The sequence below is a fragment of the Trachinotus anak genome, unplaced genomic scaffold, assembly GCF_046630095.1.
Source record: "Trachinotus anak isolate AG129_WGS33_773 ecotype Australia unplaced genomic scaffold, CSIRO_AGI_Tana_v1 ptg000005l, whole genome shotgun sequence".
In the NCBI taxonomy this organism is placed as follows: Eukaryota; Metazoa; Chordata; class Actinopteri; order Carangiformes; family Carangidae; genus Trachinotus; species Trachinotus anak.
This window is the reverse complement of record NW_027273856.1, coordinates 19,740,946-19,766,444: the sequence shown is the minus strand read 5'-3', so window position 1 is coordinate 19,766,444 and position 25,499 is coordinate 19,740,946. Positions and strand designations below refer to the sequence as shown.

Sequence of the window (25,499 nt, the reverse complement as noted above, 5' to 3'; positions counted from 1 at the left end):
CCCAGGTCTGAGTGTTATTGTGGCCTTTATATTTTCTATGTGGTCCATCTCCCATGCTTTCCAGGAAGCAGATCCAAGCTATTCTGCTCAACAAAATGCTGAGACTCATTAGGCCCTGTGCAAGCAAGCTGACACCAAGAGCCAGGGCCAAGGGCCATACTTATGAGATAAAAGACCCAATTCCAAATGTACCCATAGCTTTAACCCAGTGTCGTCACATGCAGAGTTTGGAAATATTTGCTGCCCTCCAAAGCAAAAGATTAGTTAGTCTATCTGTGGAGAAAAAATTGAAGTGATTATCGTAATTTTAATACTCACACAAATGGCTTAAATTCACTTGACATGTTTGGGGACAGGAGGTGAGGATTTGGTTTGGACTTGGGCCTGTGAGGCTTCATCTCAGGGCCCCTGCAGTCTGTGAAGCTGCTGTGTGGTGAGTGTCTCCATGGGGGGCAGGTTAAGCCTGTTAGCCCCATATGATGACACAGCAGGTTTGCTCCATGGACGGGGTGGGGGGTGGGGAGGTGGGGGGGGATGAGAAGGAGGTGGATATGGAAAAATCTTTTCTCGTAGCTCATCGCCACCATAGCCACAGCCATTTTCTTTTGTTTATGCAGGCTCCCATTAAGCCTGGCTGCAGGAGTATTTCTGCTCAGCTATCTGACAGCCACAGCTCCCATGGCATCTCTTTTATGAACCTTAGTCATTTTAATAAGGTGTACTTTACTATCTTATCTCTACTTTTGAATAAACATCATCTATAATGAAATGTAAAATCGATTCTAGGTATGTCTGGGCTGTTAAAAATGCAGAAAATAGCAGACATTATTTGAGAGTGCACTGGCCCTTAGAAGGACATGGATGTATTATGTAATAATTTATTTGAAATTGAATAATTGAATCGCCTTGAGGAGAAGTGGCGCTTAAAGAGAGGCCTGCTGGAACAGGTTTTGAGGTGGAATGTCAGGCTCAAACCAGCTCTGTCTGCTTGAGGCGAACCAGACTTCAAATTACTTCAAGAGGAAAACAAATTTCACTGGTCACTGAAGTCACTTGAACTCATTTCCCCCCGCCTTTCTTCTCAGAACCACGGGAAATTATAATAAAACTATCAGAGATTCGCTGCTGTCATTTGAGTGGTGCCACTACATAACAGTGGCATACATTTAATGTGCTACAGCAGAAGTGCTGTGGAGTGTTTTTGCCTTGTTTTTGTCATTTTTCTTGGTTTTGTCAACAAACAAATCATATTAACTGTTTTGAGATTATGTGATAGAAAGCAGGCTCTCCCAGTAATCTTCTAAAATCATTATATGACCATTATACATTATAAAGAATAACCCGACGTGACAGGCTTTTGTTTGCCTGCATCTTATGATTTCACTGCTTCTTTATCCTCTACCATGTATTTTATTTTGAGGAGAGCGGAAGAATCTGCTCATTCTGCAACGGTAAAACTCTGAATCATTTATCTCCAGTGAGGAATGAATATGTAAATAGTTCACAGTTAATGGAAGTATACGTAACAACAGCGACTTACAGCCATGTCTGATTTGCATATACTCAAACAGTGCATGTTGAAAGGTGGCTTTTGAGTTAAGAGGATGCATAAATCATGTGTTTGCAGGAGGTGTGATGTGTAATGTGATCTGTAATATCATCCTATTTACAACCTGTTTGCCTCAGCCTGGATGCATTCTTCCAAAGACCAGGAACAGCTTATAAAATATTGGACCCATCCCAACCACCTAATGCTGTGATGCATGTACTCCAGCACTGATTAATTCATGTTGGCAGTAGATTTCCCCGTATAAATACCTGCAGCACAATGACCAGGGCCATTAATTGTATTTAGCAATTACTGCACGACATCTGGCAACAAATGATAATGACAGGCTGTTTTTATTTACAGACTGTTTTCTAAAATGTGCCCTTACTGTTTGTCAGGAGGGTCTAGCTGAAAAATTGCACATTGCCAACATTCGCTGTAACTGGGTGTCAGTGGGTGTCACCTAAATATCAGACCATTTATTTAGGTGTATACGTGTTAAAAAAAATGTAGCAGTCGCAGGGACATTGCTCATACTGCCTTAAAATGGAAGCCTGGTTACTTAACCTCTCTTTGCATCTCTACAGTTCATTGGAGTGGACTTGAAAGTCAAGTGATTGCCGCTCATGTCTGCAGCCAAGGAAATGAACAGTAAAAATCAGAACTAAACTCGAGCTTGGAAAGACATGAAGGGCAGTGTTTCCTGTTTGGTCTCTGTGCAGCTCGTATATTTTATGTGTTGCAGTTTGGCAGTTTTTTGCAGTATTCAAAGACACACAAACACACAGGACATTTTGCTGTGATAAAATTTACCATAATGTTAATAAGAGGGCAGCTGAAGGTGGCATTGTAAAGATATCTTTTGTCATTGTTTGGTGCCTGTGGGCCTTTGTGTAATTGTATAGCTTTCCTGAATAGACATTTCTGTTTCTCAGCATTTGTAACATAGGCCTATCCATTCCCCCTCACCAGACATGAAGTTGTCGCCACTTGGAATTTTATTATAGAAATCTTTAAACTGCAGTTACAGCAGTCGGTGGTCATTCGGCAGTCTGGCTCACACACAACGGCTCAGAATTAGCAGTTTTAGGAGAAGCTCTGTGCTTTGTTTTCCTGGTGATATTCAACTTTGCAACAGTAGCTTCCCCCTGAAATGAATAATCCTCTTGAAAAGAGCTCCAACAGCCTTTTTAAAAATGGATCGAATGTGATGGCAGCCAAGTTTGATTATTAATGGCGGGTCTCTATCTTTCAGGCCCTAATTGGTCTCTGTTGATTGCTGAGCATTCTGATTAAGAAATGCCATTAAAATTGATGTATTATGCTTTCAAGTGTTTTTCACTGTTAGATAGCTGCTTCAATCAGTTGATAATTACATAGATGATTTATTGCTGGGTTTTATTTTGACAAGTTTATAATAATGGGCACGGTAGAACTTTTTCAGTATGTCCTCTGAATTAGAGAGCAGCTTCTGGCACGAAATAGATTGAAATGATTTCTTGAACAGTGTCTTAATGCTGAAGCAAAATCATCTTACAAACTTTCATTGCTCCACATCTATCCAGGTCCTGAAAGAGGATTAATATTTTCAGTTTTTAGCATTATCTGTCACATATGATGACTCAAACTGCATATTTTTCATTATGCATAGGCAAGTAATTAATAACAGAATATAATTCTATAGGGAAAAGTCAATGAGGTAGGTAATGATGTTGCTTTGTGTGGAGTTAATGGAAAACACCTCTAATTCCATGGCAAAGCAAACAATTTTACTGTGAGGTTTTAATAATTTTTTAAGTCAAAAAAAGAAGAAATTTAAGAATTTGTTTATACACCACAAACAATACCAAACAGTGTTTTTGCTCAGGATAATAACTGGTGATAAATCTTTTACATTTTTGGTACATTAAGTCCTTGTTTTATTGAGCATTTTATTTAGTTGTTTTTCAGGTTAATTATCAGTGTTTTTGTAGTTTTAATTATAATCTTGAAATGAGAGGTGGCAGCAAGACTTAATGATATTCATTACAATGTTTAAAAAATATTTCTTATACATGCACAGTTGGACACATTCTAACTTTTAATGAGATCTCACTTCGGATTATCTTGGCACTGTTACATAAACAACCCTATGCCAGATATTTTTTTTCACTCTCTGTGCTACAGCAGACGTTTTTTTACCTCCATGAACTGACAATGGAAAGAAATAGTTTTATACCAGCAAGCTACTGTCTTTTATCATCCACTCAAGGAAGATTTGGCAAGGTAGCGGTTTCCATTCTTGCACAATCATCACAATGGAAATCAGAGGTTTTTTTTAAGAATAAAGAAGAATGTCTTCATCCACCATTTTTCATTTTAAAAGAAAAAAGTGCAGTCAGAATCATGTTCTACAGACTATTAAGTCTAAGGTGATGTATGTGACTTGGAGGTAGAGTCAGCAAAACATGATGAATGAGCAATCAATAACTTTTCACTTTTTGAAAAGGTTTTCCCCTGTCTGCTTTGTCTCAGACATATGGTTGTGCTCTGCAGCCCATTCTGAGAACTGTCTATATCATCAGCGCATTATTTTGAAGGATAGCAGATACTTGAACATTTTCAGCCGTTTTTACAATCATTTTTGGCAGCATATCTTAAGGAGAGACAGCAAGAGGAAAGAAAGGGAGAAATGTACCCGTGTAAATACAAATGGTGTGATCACTAACTGTCCAGGACAATCACAGCCTGCTCAAAGACTATATTCCTGCCAAGTGCTGCTCTTGGATTCTTTCTGTGCTGCGTTTAGTCAAATTCTAACAACTGATGCGATCTAATTTACCTTTTTGTTCTCTATCAAGCTGCCGCATCTATTTCTACTTCACCAAGAGATTGCCTACATTTCCCAGAATGGCTTTCGAGAACCCTCAGAGATCATTCGCAAACACGCCTGAGAAACTCAACTGTGTGTTTTAATGTGTCGCTCGAGAGAAAAAGCAGTGATCCTCGGGAAAGCAGAGCAAGTGAGTTTTTTTTCCATTGAAGGAACAGCGGAATTCACAGCAGTCCAACATGACTGCATTGCTCTCTGGTTTATGGAGGCTGCTCTGGGGGCAGAGAGCTGTATCTCCTCCTGATCTGTGATGGACCTCTGTCTGTATGGTTGTAAATTGAGAAAGAGAAAGCAGATTACACAGATTTTTAGCTCAGTCCTACATTTAAAATGTCATTTTCATTTTGACCATTTGGAATGAGAATAATGCATCAGCAAAACATTAGGATGATCATAATGTTTTTATTTTGTATTTTATTTTTTTAGGGTGAAGATTCAGCCATTAGTTGCCACATTAATCTTTATTTCTTTCATTTTACTGTGAGCAAGTCGTAATCCAAAGTGAGAAAGGATGTCTGCCTCGCTTTTTTTTTTTTAATAACAAAAAATGGCCTTGTACACTGATTCACAGACAGACACACACAAAAAGCAAGATGTGGTGACTTCCAAAGGCTGCCACAGTGAAGGAGTCAGATGATCGCTGTTTTTATGAACACCAGCGCCATTGTTGAGTTCGACAATGAGGGCTTTTGAAGTGTCATCTCCCATGCGAACCCTTCTCCGTTGTCGTCATCTTAAAAAGAGCAGAGCCTCTAGTTTAGCATATAATTGTTGTAATTTTTTATTTGCTACCAATTCCTGAGAGCTTTTTCATCCTGCAACCATATGCCTCCAACTTGACCTTTTCCACTGCCGAATTATCCGCCGTTGACCTCTAACGTTCTCTCTGGACAGTTGGAGAGTTATTGATAGGTTTTGCTCAGTAGCGTAGGTCTCGGTGGAGTCGTTTATCTGTTCTCCAGACCAAAGATTACACTAATAAATCTCTTGATGCAGATTGTTCCACACTTGAATGGGTTGTCTTTTTTTTTCATCCTTTTGAGTGAAGGGATGCCTGGTTTGTCGTCATTACCAGATGGCGAGCATGAGAATATTAGGGCCAGATTTATAGATGTTTCATTTCATTTTCTGTTTTAAAGCCCCACCATATTCACCAACTGTTATTGTTTCTGCAGGTGTAGACGGCAATACTCAAAAGATCTAATTTGTCTGTGATGAGCATCCCCATCCACCAGAGACCAAAGGTACGGTAAGATATGAAAAGCTCATTATCTCATGTCCCAATAAACATTTTATTATGCTACCGACAAGCCACACAGCATGATACAAAAGAACAATAAAATAAGAGTCAGTCATATTCTGCCTCATCGTTTCTGTTTTCCCATGGAAGCTATTGTGGACATTTGTCATTTTACTAATTCACTAACAATATTGCAGTTAAAAAATAATTTGTTTATGAGAGGATTAATAAATTTAATTTTAAGATTAGAAAAGTGTAATTTGTCAGGTTCTATTAATGTGCAGCTCTTGATCCTCTGATACAGCTTTCTGTGTGTAAGTGTATGTGTTCTGTGGTGCTGGCCTGATTTAGCGGGGGGTTGATCGTCTGGAATTATTTGATATATGGCGTCGTTAATTCTGCTTGACTTCCCTGCCGTGTCCAGAAAATGAGCTATGTCTGTCTTTGTTTCTCTTCCCGCAAAGATCTCGCAATTCTGTCAGCAAGCAAAACCAAGTCGGTCTCCAAGCAATTACGGGGTTAGAGTCTGATCTCAGGTCATTAAGTGATAGGATTACTCCCGGACCGCAGGACCCTAGGAATGTACGGACCCCTCTGGTGGTCTGCTCACCGCTGATGAAATAGAATTGAATTAATGGGGTTGCCCACTGCGAGGACTGATTAGAACGACATACTGCCTTTGATCCCTGAGCGAGGTGACCAGGCGCAGGCGCCACAGGCACATGGGGGGTAGGGCTTTTGTGTCTGTGTGTGTGTGTGTGTGTGTTGGTGTGCGTGTGCCCGTCCTGGGTCAGTATATCACTGATGAAGAGGACTCATTATTATGTGTGCTCTTTGCTGGGGTCCAACCCTCGCTGGGAGGCTTCAGGTGTAAAATAATTCAGTGGTGTTTGGTTTGTGTCCTGTGGAAAGCTGCTCATACCTTGGCCTGTGGTCCAAAGCTGAGGTAGTCCACGCTGCCTTCAGCTCTCACAGTTTGGCAAATTAACTGTGCTGCTGCATACATTTTAAAAGGCTCACCTGTGAGCACACATGCACTCCTGTTCTCTAGGCTGAAGCGTAGTAGTAACATTTAGAGTGATGCTGTAGGCTGTAGCCAGTCGTCCAGGATGTGTAGAAGTGAAACAACACGGGACTGTTTCAGTTTACCACTGGTATTTACCACTTTGTTGGTTCAAGTGAAGCGTCTTGTGGTAAATTTCCCTACATGTAAGATATACAAGTTGATGAGGACCACTTGAGCATAACATTAAGCCTTTATGCACCAGGGCTCTCTCTACGTCAGCCTGTACTACATCAACAGAAGTGGTTGTCAAGTGGTCAGACAACATTTGAAACCCCTTTCCCCAACTTTCCATAATTGACACTTTGACATTCACACCAGCTTCACACAGCCAGGTGTGTAGAGGTGAGAAATCCCATATTCAAAAGGATTACCGTGTGTTGTCGCTTTCAATTATGGCAAGCTTTTCACCCTGCCTTTTGACTGTGACCGCCCAGAACTTTTTTTTTTTTCTTCCATACCCCAGCCCGTAGCCCAGTATCCAACAGCTAATCCTACCTCAACAGCAATGCAACGACCAGTCCCCCCTGGTTGTAACTCAGATGTATTGTGGCATGAAATTATTATTATTAAGTTGTCAAGATCACATTATGATCTGTATTTCTTTGGTTCTTGTTTTGCCATTGAAATGTGGTTTTGTACCATAGTCAGTCCAGTCAGTTTCAGCTGAATGTAACAAAGTGACAACAACATGTAATGTATTAGATCTTGAATTTGTTTACACCTTCATTGAATATTACAAGAAAGGTGTTTAAATTTTAAAGGTCTACTATTTAATACCCTGCATTAAACCCATCTACCCACTAATGGAAAATGTCCATGGGAATATCTTATAGCCAGCGCTTACCCATTGGCTTTAAGGTGTCGCCATCCGTCTCTGTATACCCATAAAGCTCTGAGTGGTTTGGGTTTTTTTTCTATTAGTTGGTGTGACTGTTCTTAGTCCAAACAAACTGCACCACATCAAGCATGGAGTAGCACACAGAATTGCATTTTCACCGCCAGGCAGGCCTGGTGTGGTTATTTGTTGAAAAGCCAAGTTTGAATGCTGTTGTTCTCATTTTAACTAAAAGAGTGAGTGATCCAGAGTTTGTTTAAACCACTCCAGACATTCTTGGTGTGTCTGTGCTCTCAATCCTCACGGCAAAATGTGAGAACAAGAAAAGAGAATAACTTCTCTTTAGTGTAGAAAAATTACAAAATCCAAATGATGAAAAATGCCCTACGGCCTGCCAAGCCTGCCTGTTGAATTTAAACTGGGACACAACACAATAATTTTTTTTTTTTTTTTTTTTTTATCCACATACCTTGGGAAGTAATGGTCATCATCACCCTTGTTTGCCCAGCAGTGTGCTGTTTACGTTGGGCCCCCAGACGGTAAGCTGGAACTGTCTGCTGGAATCATTCTCAAGGCCCCCTTGAGTAATGATAGATGACAAGCTTCTGTGAGGAGGAAAACAAGTCTCCTGGTAGCACACAGAGCCACTCAGACAAAGGTGCCATCAGCCAGCAGCCTGCTGCACTGGTTGTGGAGGAAGGTTGAGGGGGTGGCGGTGAATAAAAGACTGGAGAGGACTCAGCAGCAACTAATGAGAAAGAAAGCTACATCTCTCCCGTTAAGGAGTGCAGTAAAACACAGTGAGGTGTGTGCAGTGACTCCTTCCTGTCAGTGAATACTATTAAAACCAAGTGGTCACCTTTTTGTAGCTTAACAAGAAGTTCCAGTTTGCGCTGGTGCACAGGACTAACCTTGAGATTGGACCAGGCATTAATTTTTCATAACCTTTTATTATTGATCTCATATTTCTATCTATAGTCATGATGTTAAGCACCTGTTAGGGAGTGCTCTCTGGAACAGTGGGCTCAGGGCTGCCATATACCAGCCAAGGCAAAATAGAAGTCAACGTGTTCTTTACCTGAAATAACTACATATTATAGAACAATAATTGTAGCATTTGTCAGGTTTCACTGGAATTATTCTGTAACATGATAATGTAATATTGAACCAGAGCAATAATTATTCGGCCTAATGGTCAGAGGGTCAGCCAAAACATTCCCTGGGAACCATGAATATCCACATCGAACTCATTGTGGAAATCTGGCCATTGGTGTAGTGGCTCGGTTCGCTCTTGAAAGCTCAGAGAAAAGCGAGTAAGTGGACATTTTGGTTTAGATTCTTTAGTCAAAATACTGTTCCCAAGGTCAGCACTGCACTTCCTCAAATCTGGCCTTAGATTTCAAGGTGGTACATTAGAGGTGCAAATAATGATTTATTTTGTTATTGCTGATTATTTTTTAACTTGTGGAGTCTAAAAAATTTAAGAAATGGTCAAAGGTGACATCTTTAAATGTTCTGTCTGTAAAAATGATGTCATGTCAATTAAGTATTGACATCATCAGAGTTGTTGCAGTTGATTCATTTTCTAATCAAATTATTGATAAATAATTGATAAATAATTGACAAATTATTGTTAAATAATTATTGATAAATAATTGGATTAGCTCCACACTTTCATCAGGGTTAAAAGATTTGGTCATGAGCTAATGGTGTTGTTTTTTTCACCATTTAACCAACACTGATGTCTGATAACATGGGAGGAAGTAGTACATAATTAGAGTTAGTGTTTACACAAACACATGCCTCTACCTAATAGACAGTCCTGCTGTGAGGAGATAAAGACATTAACAATTTTTAGTTATCTCCCTCTGCCACTTTTTTCAGCATAGTTAGATGCAGCAGAAGTAGCCTTATGTAACGCTAGACACTCTGCCTTTGAGTCCACTTGAGGATGGGCCTAACACCATATTAAACACATGGAGTCTTCACCTGCTGACAAAGGGAAAATAGCGTTGACAGGGGCATTTATCTGAATGCAGCGTGGCCAAGTATTTAGCTGTACAGACAAAAAATTATGGGAGTAGTTCTGGGTAAAGGTATGTTCTAAGCAGAAAAGTAATGTCACTAATGATGCGACCTCTGACCTGGCCACGATGTCTGGTATTGTCTGTACTGCTGAGAGCAGTCAGGTGTGCAGGAAGGAGGGAGAGGGAAGCAGGGAGCAAGGTCAGGCTTTTCAAAAGCTTCCCCCACTGCCATTCATGAGACGACCTCCGGCCCTCACAGCGCACAGCCTCTGCCTTAGTAATAGAAATGGCTCCCTCTTTTCTCTCCCATTCATATGCCAGTACCAAACCATAACAGAGGCGTAACATAAACACACATGCATAAACACCAATCGCAGCCACGAGCACCCAGTTATATTCTTGTCACATAAACAGTGAGGCATTGTCTCTTGCACGCCCCTGGAGTGATTAAGACGTAAGGCACCGCAGGGGTCGGCCCACAGTTAAAGGAGCATAGAATCCTAAGAGGCTGACACACGCAAACGCACACACATACACACAGCAGGGGTTTGGCATGGCATCTTATCCAGGCCATTGAGGCTAATATCTGTGAATGGGGCATGCTGGCACTTTCAGCAGTGCTATCAGTGTTGTCTCTTTTCCTTAAAGTGCCCTCAGGGGCTGCACAGCATAAACACAGCATAAGGGAGAGGAAAAGTACATAGCTACTTTATCTGCAGTGTCCTCACTCAGAAGTAGAGAAGTAGAAAAGTAGAATAAGGACAATACTCCCACATTAAAGTCATTTAAGTTGAACTGTCAGATCATCTTTTGCTTGGAAGTTAAAATGTCTCTCCTTTGCAGTGAAAAAGGTACAGAGCTCACTGCTTTGGCTCCATTATGAACTAATGGTTATATTTAAATAACCAGTTGTTAAAGCTCTTTTTTGCAGTGTTTCAAATAGCACATTGTAAATTGAATAATTAATAAAAATATCACCTGGCCTTCCACTGAAAAGCGCCTGTTTTAAACATATTTTGTTTCATTTTGTTTAAACTTTTGTTCAACCAGAAAGTGAAATTAAAAAATTCTGTCTCTCTCAATATATTCAGTGGAGGATGGGCCACAGTGACATTGAGCTAAAGACAAACAACATATGACAAATCCAGCCAAAATAAAAAGCGTCTGCGATCTCATTGTTTTTAACATTGCCAGCTGCAATTTGTTGATAGAACCATGAGCTGAAGAAATACCAGGCTTTACAAAAGCACACCTGCAATGAAAAATCATTCGCTCCAACTGTCAGACATCAAAAAATATGCTCTACCGGGTTGTATTCATTTATTGAAAGGCTCTTTTAAAATATCTCGTTTTTTATTTCTCTTTTAAATTGGCAGTTCAGGCGAGGAGAGTGAGTGGAACATGGTGACATAATGCAAAGAGAAAGCTGAAGACTGTTTAGTATCGCCAGCTGTCCGTCCATCCATCTATTCATCCATGAAATCCTGTCAGCCATGGTTTCCCTGAGCCCTCTGTTGCCAAACCTTCATTTCCCCCCTTGGTGAAGATGTCCTGCAGCCTGACGATATCAATGTCAGCTGTCTTACTTAAGAATATCTACACCTGAGTGCCCTCATGTGCTCGCCTTCGTGCAAGTGCTGCCATATTGATTTTTATGCAGGGTAACTGTTCTTTGGCTATGTAGAGGCATTATAGCACATATCATATATCACATTTTAGTGTGTCATCAGTTGCTATGCTATTGTAAGATAGTTACTATGGCAGATATGGTATATTGTTTCACTTAATGTCTTGAGCAGTGCAGAGTTATAGATCATTTCATCTTTACAGAACATCTTTTTTTTTTTTTTCTGGTTTCATGTTTATTTTACATCTGGCCAATAACGCCCTGCTTTATTTTACTGTATCATCCACAGTGATGCTGACACTGAACACATATAAGACCGAGCCTACACACCGTAATATGCAAAGTCTGAGATGGAGATAAGAACCATAACTTGCTGCTGCTCCTTCCTCTTTGTTGCTTTGAACTTGACTGAGCATTTAAAATTTTCAGCTGACTCAAGCTGTTCGGTGAGTCAGAGATATGATTTACTCTCCATTTGCCTTCTGGATCGAACCGGTGCACAGTGTGCCAGCTTCCCGTCCAGCATCAGTTCAAAAAACACCCTCTGACATTTTGAGTAGCCACGGTCCGACCACTCCAGCCCACTTTCAGATTTATGAAGATACGTTTGAAAGGAAGCAATTTCTATGCCTGGTATAGAAAGTCCTTTTTAACCTTAATTACATTGCAGCTCTGTAAGGACCAAATGTTTCTCTGCTGGAATTAATTTCCCAACTGGGACTCTTATCAAAGTATTCAGATGTACCTTCTTATCATCTGTGGTCAATAGGTCTGCGTGAAAATTTAGTCCGAATTAATTGAGAGTGTCATCTGCCAAATTTTTATGTGGATATCTCCCTAATGTTGACATAAGCCTTAATGGCCATCTGCAGAGTGCAACTCATTACAGCACATATCTCTATCCGTGCATATGTAGGGGATGTCTCTGATGTTTTACGGCGTTCTCCACTGCTGTTCACAAGCGTGACTAAGGTGCCAAAGTTAGCGTGCACACTGGCTCTGCTCGAGGCACAGAAAAACTATAAGTGCATTTTCCACTTAAACAGGGATGTGAGAGGCTGATGTCATATATCTGAATAGTTATTGCTAAATTCTTTCAGCAGAGATGGGAGAGCTAATACCGACATTAAGCAGCTGAAAGATTACTGGCATGCCACAGGTCCTTTGCACTTATGCATTTAGCCAGACTCTTGAAAATGAAGATTTGTACCTCAGCTTCCCACTGATATAATGATATTGTCAAGAAAACTTCATCAGTAATTGCACCTCTTCATATGCAGCTTGTACATCTAAGACTATTAAAAGGGTCCTCATGCAGTTTTATGGATGGACACGTGGAGAGCAGATGTCAAAGAGATTCTATAGGGGCTCAACAGATGTTATCCCACACTTGTACATGTGCATTCCTGCACCATATGTTATTTTCTTCAACTTTGGCCCAGAGCTTCTCCCAAAATCCTTGCATATCGCTCAGGCAAAACAAATCAACCTTCAGTTTAACTCCCGCTGCTCACTAAAATAATCAAAATTCACATCAGCCTAGCCACTCACACAACCCAGCAGTCTTTCCCTCCAAGTTGTAAACTGAAAAATGGAAGTGCTGCTTGTAAAATTGATTTTGAGATTGAAGCAGAGATTTGTGTTGATAAAAAAACTTGACACTATAGCATAGAGAATCTGAGCAGCGCAGTATGCAGTGAGTGCCTAGCTAGGCATGTCGTCTGAAGTGTTCTTCAGCTATCAGCGAGCAGGTGTTCCTGGCTTTGGAGAGCGGTTGAAAAGGAGGCTCTCTTCTATACATACTGACCTTTTGCTAGACCAGCTGATGAAAGACAAACACACACGTCAGTGCACAGTCTGTCAAAGTGCTGCGATATCTCACAGGTGTTACTTCAGAGATGCCACCTACAGATTTTATTTAATGTACTGATTTGAGTCTGTTGACAACACCCCGGAGTTTAAAAGGATCCAGTGTGCATTCACTTGAGTCTGTCACAAACCTTTTTCTCTGCCATTTTATCTCATCATGCCACTTATGTTGCACTCAGCTGTTTCTGTGTCGAAGTTGGTCTTCTGCATGTCTTCTTTTTCTGCTTCTGTCAAACTTGCCGCCACCCACTGGGATCAGATTAAAGCAGACATGTTGAACACAACACTACTGAGCTGCACGCCTGGAGCAAAGCATGCTGGTATAGAGCGACACATACAATGTGCTGCTCTATGACAGCTGAATGGGCCTGTGATTTAAGTGGTGCTGGCTTCTGTAATTGCTGTAAATCAGATTTTGGATGTATGGTTTGTGGAGCATTTCAATGCAGCCATACTGTAGTGTTTTTTTTTCCAGAATCTTGTTTTCTCCAGGATTGTTGCTGCACATTCATCATTCTTCTCTCCATGTTTCAGTTGGTAATGAGGTTTCTCACCATGCTGAAAAAACTCAATCAGAAACTCATAATGGCTGATGTCCGTACTTTTCTACTTGAAACTTTAGGCAGTGTTTTTTCAATTTTTTTCACTGCGGTGTTTTGATAAAAGTAAATTAGGGTTGTTAATCGATTCAAATATTTAATCGCATGATTGACCATAGTCAGCTCGCAATTAATAATTTTTTTTAATTTTCTAAATGTACCTTAACGGGATATTTTTCATGTTTTTCATACTCTTATCAATATGGGAGTGGACAAATATGCTTGCTTTATGCAAATGTACGTTTATTATTATTGCAACAATCCAAAACAATGACAAATACTGCCCAGAATGTTGTCCAGAATAACCTCAAAGGTACTGCATGCAATGAAACTGTGTCTAACCTTACATGGGGGAAAATAAGGCTCACAAAAACATCCCCATCAAAACAGGGAGATACAAAAAATACGTTAAAACGAACAATAAATAAAGTGCGCATGTAACAGTGGGGAGTGTAATACAGAACTAGCCTATACAGTGCAGTTAGTCTATAGCTTATACTTTTAATTTCTTTGGATAAGACAGGTAGGTTTGTTTCTGCTTGCCATCCACATCGTTACTGCTGCGTCGCTGCCTGATTTCCCAAACTACGTGGGTGGGCCAAAGGTCACAATCACAGAACGTGTGTGCCTTAATCGCGCGTCAAAAAAATTTGTGGCGTTAAAAGGAATTTGCGTTAACTGGTTATTATCGCATTAACTTTGACAGCCCTAAAATAAATAAATGAAATAATTCCAACAGAAATGTAATACAGGTTATATCGGTTTATAAAAAGCTATTTAATGACAAAGCATTATCAGGGATATGCAGCACCTAAAGGTTGTACTGTGCAGCAAACTGTTTGGTTGGGTTATATATAGAACCAACAAGCCCGATCCTGTACCTCTTTACTCTCAACTTCTTTGAGAGTAAATTAACTTTACCGTCCAGCCTCCATCTTGGTCACACCAGAAAAAAGTTTTTAGTTTGCCTTACTTTACTTGAAATATGATCATTTTTTTCATCCCCATGGCAAAAACATGGAGCAACTTTTTGAGGTATAAGTTCCACTTCCCTATCATCTCTGGGGAATGAAGTTTTTGACATGCCTGGAGTGATTTCTGCACATCCAAGCAAAGAGCTGACAGGGTCACCGACCTGTGAGCTTCAGCCCCTTCCCCTTACATTGCACCCATGCCATCCACCCTGTCTTCCTCTTTCTTCAACCCACTCTTCCTTTAAAACTTTTTTTTTTTTTTTTATCTCTTTACCAATTCGGCCACTTGTGGGCTGAGAGGGCCTCTTGTTTTGGTTGTGAAAAATCAATAGCCATTATAGAAGGGAGAGAAAGAAGAAGAGAAGAAGAAGAGAGGGAGAGCGAACACGCTGGAGAGGGAGGGAGACAGACTGCTATCCCTGTCAGTCTGACCCTGCCTGACGGCTGTCATCTCCCTTAATTGCTTTGCTAATATCATCCCCACTCAGCCTGGAACTAGGTCAGCAAGGCCCCTCTGCTGGAGCTGACTTGAGGCTGTCCTTCTTCATGATCTCTCCCTCTCTCCGCCTTTTTTTTTTTTTTTTTTTTTTTTTGCTTGTTTCCCCTTTAGGCCCATTTCAATTAGAATAAAAACATACAGTAGGAATATGAGAAAGATGCATTGTTTCTGAGATGACCTGGGTTTGGATTAATCCAATCAGAAACCAGCAGCAGATAATCATTCATGCACCCTGCTCTATTCTGGGATGGGAAATAGGCTCGCCAGAATTAACCTTTATATTTCCCTCAGGTGATGCAGGATCAGCTTTTTCTTTGTCTACCATCTTTCTGCTGTTAGCACCTTCAGGTCAGACTACAAAGCTTCTTAGCAACAGAGAAGCTTAACGTTGATAACTTCTGCAAATAATCTATTAGCTGTTTGTTGAATGTTAGTTTTGATCATGAAAACTATAGAAAAATGTTTTTCTTTTACACATTTGCATACCGCCAAGTGGTTTCATTAAAACAGGGCAGAATGGACAATAAATTGTATGCAAGTGATGCAGTAAGAATTAACTATTACTGCTGTTGTTTAACAGGGTAAAATTATGTTTGGAAAATTTAAAGCTGCAGTCAGTAACTTTTATACATAACCATTTATTTAGAAGCAATAAAAATAAATTGCCTATTTGGCGGCCAAGGATGGGCAGGATGATATGTCAGAAATGTTGAATCAGCAGCAACTCTTTTCCTCTGCTGTATTCATTTCACAGTGAAATAAATGGAAACCAATCTGACCAATGAGAGGTGTGAGGCAGACTTCAATCATTGTTGGGTCAGTAACTCAGAACTTGAGGGGTCCGGGTTTAGAAAAATATGAAGCGTATTATCTTTTTAGAATGAAATTTCCAAAGATTCAATCTTTTTTTTCTTCTCCTCGACTCATATAAAGCAGCCTAATGAAGTCTGGAACACTAACTGCATCCTAGTTATTGCTGCCGACGCACCGTGGTGTTCTGTCTCAAATCAGTCGATGCTTCAATTATTTTTACTATCAAGTAGGTTTGCATAACAAAACATTTTCTGAGATGAAACTTAATTTTCCCTTCCAGCTTTACTTGGCAAACGACCACTGGCTAAAGAAAATAGGCAGAGTGAAGTCAATGTTTCTGTGGCAGAGGGAGAATGTTATGTGAGTGTTGGGGATGAAGCACAGAGCAGCTGTTTTCTGCCTCAGGGAGAACGGCAATATTCTCAGTATGATTTTTGTGAGTCTGTTATGGTTCAAAGCATTTTTTCCATTTGTCCGGTGTAGCTTGTATTTCTGCATACTTGTCTGACCTTTATAGATACTTCTAAGAACACTCAACCTCACAGTTTGGCTTGCTATATAAGCTGTGATACTACAACAGCAGTACTGGCATCATGAACAGACAGGAACAGATCCTAAAAACTGCCCAGCAACCTGAGGTCCAGTCTCAGATTTAACAAATGAATAATAATAATCATAATGAATAATATAAAGATTGGCAGAAAAAAGCAACAGTGCTCATCGGTGCGGTGTTTGAAAGCTCGATCCTCTCGTCTGCAGCCTCGTTGTTGTTTACATCCAGAGTCGTGGCTACAGGCTGCCATTTTAAACAAGGTAGTAAAGCACGGACAAGGGACAGGGGGCTAGTAATTGTGTCAGTGGTAGGGCTCTGAGCCAGGAACTGTCAGACCCTCATACTTTCCCCCCGCTCCTGGTTTAATGGAGCATGTGAGGGCCAAGGTGTGTTGCCCTGGCCCCAGCCTAGGCTCTGTTCAAATGGCCTCTCGTCTGTCCTGTGATAGGCACAGTGGAACAATAAGCCTAAGGTGGAGCAGCTGGAGAAAGCATTAGTGTAAGACCCCTCCTGCAGGTTGCCATTTCAGCCTCACTGCCCTCCGTTTGCTCCCACAATGAGACACCTCTTTTCATGACCTATTACAATAGCAATAACCACGTTTTGTGCCTCAAGTTGTTTTTGTTGCAGTTCTGTATAAATGCACAGCTGATGCCAAGGTGTAGCATTCACACCTCCAGGTGTAAATGAGCATTTGGAAGCTATAGCTAACAGTCTGCTGACCTCTCCCTGTGAGACCAGGCAAAGGTTTTTTACAGCATCTCCGTTCCCTGGTGGGCTGTAATCTTGTGTCTATTGGCCCACAGTCGCAGATTCCAAGCACAGTCCAAACGAATCTTCCCTTCATGGTAAAGAGTGAAAGTCCAGCTGTCACCCAAACTGTTTGGTTTGGAGGATCTTGGGAGCTGAATAGAGACCGACCCTCTTGGTAGCACAAAGCCTGTTGTTTTGGAACTGCTATTGGTGGGAATAAAGCCCAGATTTCACAGATTTGCGGTATCACTGTTCAAACCACATCCAGGCTTGGTACTAATGAGTTTTTGACTCAGACACATTTCTCACTCATAGTATCTCTGCTTGTCCTACGACTGCAGTTTCTTCTAACCACCCTCCTTTCGCTGAATTTCATTGTTCACTGCCTCACGATATCAGCAGTTTGACTTCATTACAATTACCAAGTTTATTATCTATTTAAATATACTGAACTGTGATACCACTTCAAGCACGTAAAAGTTTCAAGTGTCCTCCTTGGCCAGCTCCGTAAGCAAATCTCAGCTTTTGGTCTCTTTTGTGGCGACAATAAAATATATTTGAAGTATTGAAGAGAGCAGTTTTTAACTTTTCTTCAGTCCTCTGGAGCAAGTTTAAGTCACAAGCCACATTTCAAGTCAAGATGCAGATGCTGAGCATTAAAATTGCACATGCTTGAACTTTTTCCTGTCAAAGATGTTTCACAGTGTTTTAGCCAGGCATGGCTCTGAGGACAGCAATGTTGTGTGTACAAAACTGTTGCACTGGATTACCAGACATTCATGTTTTTGCCTTTTAAGTCAAATGTTAGGCCGTCAGATGTCGAGTGAGTTGAGTCTCACAGCGGTAAAATCAAAATTGAATTTCAAGTCTTTTTTTCCAAGACATTTTTGTCCAAGTCTGCAGCTCTGGTGGTGAGCAAAATAATCTTTTTCAGGAGAAATAAACGGTAATGAAACTTGTCTGTCTGAGACAGTGTTACACCCAAAGGATTTCAGAGAGCAGGGGTCCAGGAAATTGTGCAGGTGCTTCCAACACGTTTTTTATCAGTGTCTGCTCCGTGTCCAACCAGCACCCAGGCTCAGCTCAGCTCAGCATCTCATGTTGATTAACCACAGCACGTCTGGTGGCAGCACTTTCACCACTCACTTTCTCAGTGCCGCGCCATCTGCAGCTTGCGGCCCCAGTGTTTGCCTCATACTACCGATCCCATTCAGATGTGGATGCCAAAACAATCAGATAGGACGACACTGACATGAACACTCTGAGGTTGAATTTGTGAGTCTAATTTCCCTCCTTGCTACCCCGCATCCTGGTAAACAGATTTTGAAGATGAGCTTGTTGAATGGCGTCGTCTTCACTATGCAAGGCCACAGCCTCTCAGGGGGAAATAAACAGCGGTATCTCGGAGTGAAGAGGATGACAAGGCTATATTAGGATGATCTTTCCATTGCTTTTCAAATGGCTTCATTTTTTTGAGCCTGGATTGGTCTGTGGGTAGTTTATATATGTATCTGCAGCAAACTGCCAGTTATCATATTTGACATCGTCAATTGACTCCCATCAGCCTGTAGATAGGAGTCACTTCACCAACAAAGATGTGGGTATGAAAGAGGCATATTTTCCCACAAAGAACCACCATCCCAACAGCACCTTTTAAAGATTTCGTGCTTATTCAGGCAATTGTGGGTTCCCATGAGCACGTCAAACTCAGGGCCATGTTGTGCTTGAAAATGCTCCAAGCATGAGAGACAAAATAAAATTGCTTCAATCAACCTTGATCATTTTTATGTGGAGAGCTGTGGGGAAATGGCAGATAAAATGTAATAGTTCACCCGAAATCAGTCTTGACACACAGAGTGACATTAGCATTACCCTTCCTCATCTCTGGGTCTTTATTGTAACAGGAGAATAAATTCTGAGTTGGTTTCGCTGCTGACAGGGCTTCCTGTGTGGTGTAAACCCTCTTGAACTATTGTAATAATCGACAAAACACTGCACAGCCAGAGGTGAGATGCTATCTAGTTCACGCTGGATAATGGACACAAAAATGGTTTCACTCAGGACAACAAACTGTTCAGGCATTTTGAAGGATGGTTGCTGGTATGCAGGCCCATATCTGAAAGATAAGCACTGACAGATGTTTTGTCCTTCTGTTCAAGTCACGAATATTAATGAACTGTGTTTCATATGTCTCCTAGTTAACATTGCATAACATATACAGTATATTTACCTTTTAATAGTGAGGCAGAGGATGTGATACTGATTTAGTTTGTGTTAAATAGAGTTAAAGATTTTTAACCAGTGTGGCTCAAGGGATGCCCACCATTTCACCACCAGTCCAGTTTGAAGTATCTCAGAAACAATTGGATGAATTGCCATGGAATGACATTCATGATCCCCACAGGATGAAGCTCATTGACTTAGGTGATCCCCTGACTTTTCATGCCAGTTGATGGATGGATTGCCATGATAAATATTTATGTTCCTCAGAGCATGAATCCTTTGGTGATCCCCCGACTTTTCCTCCAGCGCCACCACGAGGTTGACCTTTGTGTTTATTAGTGAAATGTCTTGACAGTTATTGAATGGCTCACCATAAACTTTGGCACACAGGTTCATGTTCCCCTCAGGATGAAGTATAACAAGCTTAACTTTTCATCTAGTTTCATCGCTAGATCAGAATTTGAATTGTGAAATATTTAGTAGCCTACTTTGATTATGACCAAATGCCTGCAGAGTTTATGACAGTCCCATCAGCCTCAGCTGTACTGTGTGTCAAATGCTAATTAGCAAATGTTAGCATGCTAGCATGCTAAACTAATGCTGTGTCTCAGTTTGTGTACTTTCATACTTACACCTGCTGTTTTGAGTGCATAAGTGACACTGACAAGTATGGCAACATGCTGTGCGCCACAGGTACCTGGGTGGTGCTCTAAAAACGGTCAAAAAGTTGGGTGTAAAACGATGGACACTTCTCACCCTTCATCATCTTTGCTACATAACAGAAGGTGAGGGACCACCAACGAGCTGCTAGCAGGGCTGTGGATTTTTGTCTTGTTAACTTATTAGTAATAATTTAGTACCATCTTGAAATATAGACTTTCAGCTATGTTTCATGTGGTATTTTATTTTATTTTTAGTTTCTTTTCTGCATTATTTACAAGTGAGTGAGGGTATTTAGACCACAGCATTATGAGAGAACCTATTACTGAGAGTATCTCAGCATCCTCAAATCTACATTATTATTTTTCACAGATCACAGAAATGAGTTGAATTAATGAAGTTTAGAATAAATCTTTCAGGTTTCACCTTGTGTCCTTCAGATAAGATTCACTATGCCTCTTGAATATAATAACAAAAGTCCATCCATGCAATGACCCTGACTTTTTCAATTCAAGTGTCACTTGTAACCCAGATGGAGAACTTGAGTGAATGTGATGTTTAATAGATGAACAACAGAACAGTTCTTTTTCCAAAGTCTTCAGGTCATGTTAAATAGATGTGCCTCAAATTATATTTTATGATTGGGTTAATTGAAGTGGCCAGTCATTTTTTATGTCTGTGACAGGCTCCTTTACTACCTCCTTTGAGGCGAACACTGGGAGTGTCACATCGTGGAAGGACAAGCAGGTTCCTTCATTACTCAAGTCCCCACCATAATCTCATTTTCTACCTGTGACCAGTCAAACAACCTTTAGATTTAGTGAAGTTTCAGGTCTCACTGGCAGTTTTCAATAAGAAAGGGGTGGAGACTGAGGATATTACATTTCTGTATCTGATTGACCTGAAGATTGAATCAGAAGCCGTGCCATTTATTTCTGTTTAAAGGCTCAGTTATATCTCATTCTTACAGCCTTTCTGCATGTGAGATGAATATTAGATTAATATTAAAAGGTACATAATGAGGAAAACAATAAGTCAGGAAGTCTCGCTGTTTATATTAACTAATTAGTGATTCTACTAAAATATATTTGTTTATCACGTAATTAATTACCACCATCACATTATAGCTTGTCTCGACAAGAACGGCACATAGACTGGTCCATTCCTCCTCTGAGCATCTGTGTTGCTTTAGTTTCCCCATGGTTGTGATTTGATATGAGATTCACTAGACAATTTCCAGTTTATTACTGCTGTGTCCAGGCAGTCCCTGATAAGATTAACCAATGTCTATGAATCATTGCTGGAGAGTGTTTGAGGCGCTGGTCAGCGGCTGAATGTGTATATCCAGGATTGTTCACTATAACAGTTCAGTGCCCCTGTGATATGAGCAGCACTTCACAGAAACTGCCTCCGACCACTGACCCAGGACCACTGTGGTGACGCTGTGTTTCTTTTCCGGTGTTGGCTGAGGCTTGGATTGAGCGCACGGGAGTGATGATCCCTGATCTGTGGAGAAGGCCGCGTGTGTGCCTGTGGGGAAAACACTCCCAAGCCCCAAACCCAATTTCCACTGAAAGATTGAGGAGGCTAACATGCTCTGGGCAAGGTGCTGAACTCTTTCTTTTCTTGTCTTGTCTTTTAATCGCATCAGGCTTTTAATTCTTTCATGAACTCGTCTCAGACCTTTTTTAACCTTTCATGAAGAGTGGGGAGATAAGAGAGCTGCAATTGCTGCTTCAATCCACACAATTTCAGCAGCATACTGCTTTTTTTTTAGAGGAGACTTTTGTTTTGCCGTAACACTTATGGTAATTGTGTGAATGGAGGTGTCGACTATGACTGATGGCTTGCCCCTCCAACACTCACACACATATGTACGTGTGCATCCACATACTCACAAAGAGTTGATGAATTATGTATTGGTGCACTGGAAACCAGCTAATCAATATAAAATGTCCAGCTTTAGTATTGACCAGAAATGTTGCACACCCTGGGAGTGAGACAGCAATCACACTGCACTGAGGTATATGTGTTACTAATGGCTAAATGTGTAGCCTACGAACATGTTTCTTAACGTGTGTACTTGCAGGGAGCATGCATTCATCGTGGCTCTCTTTGAACCTCTGGTGAGTTGCTATAATCCACCTATGTGTGAATGATGGATTGATGGATATCAGATGTGTGTCCATGTTTACAGCATGCTCTTCTTGTCTCTGTCAGCTCAACTCCATACACCTAATCCTGACAGGTGAAAGTGTTGTCCATGCAGTCCGTGTGGGATGTTGCCTGTGATACAGATAAACCGCCTGAAATCAATAAACTCCTGCGCCACTGTTGCCCGTGCACGCCTCCCCACCTTTTACCTTCAAAAGGTCAGAGGCAGCCTAGTCTTTTAACTCCTCATTGTTTAGTGTGTGTCATGTCTGGCTCTAATGATCTGCATCTCGCTGGGAACAGCTCACCTCCACCACCTCCACCACCCTGCCTCTCCTCTTTGATTGGCCCTGAGATTTCCTGTAAGATGGATGGTTCTAACGTCCTTGACTGGTTTGAAATAAGCGCTGCCATACCCTCCCTCTACCCTGCATTTCGAATCACTGTTCTCCATTTGATGGCAGGCAATTACTGGAGATTGTTTCTCTTTTGTTGTACATGCTGGTCGGCACAGTGCCCCTTTTCGTCTTGGAAAGTAGTGTCCTGTTTTTCTGCTTGACAGACGCACAAAGCTTCGAGATGAGCATGATTTGACTGAGCAAGCTCGGAGATTGATTGGTGGTTTATGAGGAAATACAGTCAAACATGTTGCCAGGTGCTTGAAATTAGTTGTCTTTGCTCTGTATAATCTTCAAACCTTCTGAAAGAATAATTACTGTTTACATTGATGGCTGGGTGTCTTGTGTTCAACACGACTGGCCATCATACTTTGCTTTTTATTTACCTCATGGTATATATTTTCAGAGCCTGCAGAAACAGTTTCACATTATTATTGTTCATTTTCGCTGCTGCATTGCTGTGGATTATTTGCTGTAGGAAGGTATTCATGGTGGAACTTTAACGCTTACCCAAAATAGTTTAGCCAATTATGCAGGTTATTCAGATTTGAATAACCTGCCTTAATTAAAAATAATTTTTTTGAAAAAATTGATTTAATTAAAAACAAACAGTCCAAACAAACAGTGACGAGTTTAACCTGGAGCTTGCTCTCTCTGTCAAGGTGTATTTCGTAAAAAGAGCTATATTTTTTTGCAGTAAGATGGCACTCCCTTCCCTAGGTAGCCCAAATTAGTGTTTCATTCTATTAAATCAGCAAGTCCAAAGAGCAGAGAATGTGTGCTAGATGATTTTTAGCAGTGATGAGTGACAGCTGAATGAGAGGTATGGATAGCTGGAGGAGAATGACCTTGGTGTCAAACATTCATGTCTGAAGATGTGGGAAATAATCAGCATCAGCTCCTGGCACTGAGCAGTAGCGTGCCCCTGATGACTGCGCTGCAAACAATGAACTTCACCGACGCAGGGGAGCATGCTCCAGAGATGTGCTTCAGTTAATTCTGTTTTTGTTGTGCTCTCGTTTTTTTTTTTTCTTCTTTTCCTGTGTGCATTCCAGTGCCTGCAAGGCTTTGGCAGCCGAAGGGGTCGCTCGTTAAAAATGGCCGCCTCTCCAACATGAAATAACACCCCAGACAGAGGCTGCTCCTGTAATGTTTGATTGTTTACAGTTATAAAATATTAGATTATTATTAATCTATTATTTGTGCTCAGTTTGGAAGGAAAAGAAAATCATTCAGTTGAAAAAGCACTGTATGCAGTTGATTGCAGGTCCCCAGAAGTTCCAGCAGTAATCAGCAGGAATACACGCACCAGCCACCTTCAGGATTTCTTGTTTTAGTGATATTTATTTGACTCATAGCAAGAGTGACTTTGTTTGATATTCAAAAAGCAGGGATTCAGGATGTTAATAGTGGGAATATAGACGTCACCACGCACCTCGGTGTTAGCAGTCACCCCAACAGTCTCTGTGACATTCAGCAGTTGGAAATGGCATTTGTGACATTCACTGAGTGAGAGTAATATATTCACCTCGGTTGGCTCATCTAGCCCTCACCAGAGGAGACAGCTGCTATAAAGGCTATGTGCACCAAGTGTTCTCACACTGTCAACAACTTGCTGTAGCCAGGCTGCATGATTTTATCGCCCCAGAATGGAGTGAAAAGCCAATGATACCAGGCTCATGCTTTATTTAGAGCTGTTGCAGAATGTTTTTTATATATATATATATATATATATATATATATATATATATATATAATGTACACAAAGCATTTCACCACAATCGTATTTATGGCATCTTTTTATTTTTTCTTCTTTTTTATCGCACTGCACCACAGCAGACCTGCTTTAACCCACAACAAAATGCTGGCGGAGATGTGGCAGTAGCCTATTACTTTCTGACATATTGCAGTGCATATGTCATTTAACATTTCATTTAAATGATGGACAGGTCTATGTTACAGCATTCAGCTTGTCACAAAGAGCATTCCTTAATATTTTCTGTTCCTCACGCTGTATTAGATTACAAAATGGCAACTGCCTCCATCCTCACAGTGCTGATGTGGAAGCCTGATGCCAGAATTTTTATTTACTGTCACTGCACAGCGTGCAGAGCACCACATAACCACCTCCTACAACTCTGGGAGAGGAAAACAGACGCTCACCTTCAGCCCCAGAGATGTACTGTATTCCCACTGCTGCAGCATAGCTTTCATGTCTTCAGGAACACACACTTAAATAATCATGCCAGTGTTTCCCATGTTTTAGACCATAAACTTGAAATTACATATACTACTCCAAAGCATTTGGATTGATTGCCTTCCTTCTTCAGAGCCTCTGGTTTCCATTTGTTTCAGTTTTGAAAATCAACTTGCAGAAGCTGAAACTTGGCTTGATATAAGTAATCCATCATAGTGAACATTTCATCGCCTTTAGTTTCCGTCAAAGTTACAACTTCACTCACTCTGCCCTGCTCCTTCATTTATTACTCCCTCTCAGCTATGCCTTGGGACTCCTATCCATTCAGAGCTCTTCCTGCTTGGCTCTATTCACCCATCTGTCTAAAATCTGATAACCAACTTTTTCTAGGTTTGCTTTATCCAGCTGTGTAAGCCTTAAGCTGCCACTCCTCTTACTTTATTACATGGGAGCCAATCACTGACCACCACACTCGGTGTTAACCCAGTTAGCTGCATGTTTAGTGCACTGCTTCCTGCTGCTGACACTGACGCCAGCACCCAACCACTACCTTCCCTGCCACCACCCTGCAGCAGCAGCAGTAGCAGCAGT

General features: G+C 41.0%; 1 protein-coding gene across 6 annotated transcripts in view; it reads left to right on the top strand.

The window, feature by feature from the left end:
• The window catches only part of LOC139621855 (kelch-like protein 29), a 200,879-nt gene that overhangs the window by 6,673 nt on the left and 168,707 nt on the right, over positions 1-25,499 (top strand). For 3 of the 6 annotated variants that reach the window (XM_071478759.1, XM_071478758.1, XM_071478760.1), the window contains one exon: positions 5,597-5,665. The exons of 1 other annotated variant lie outside the window; for it this stretch is intronic. The gene's annotated coding sequence lies outside the window, so the exon portion shown is untranslated. Of the gene's footprint in view, positions 1-5,596; positions 5,671-25,499 lie in introns of all 6 variants that reach the window. 2 more of the 6 variants (XM_071478763.1, XM_071478762.1) reach the window with 1 other exon arrangement.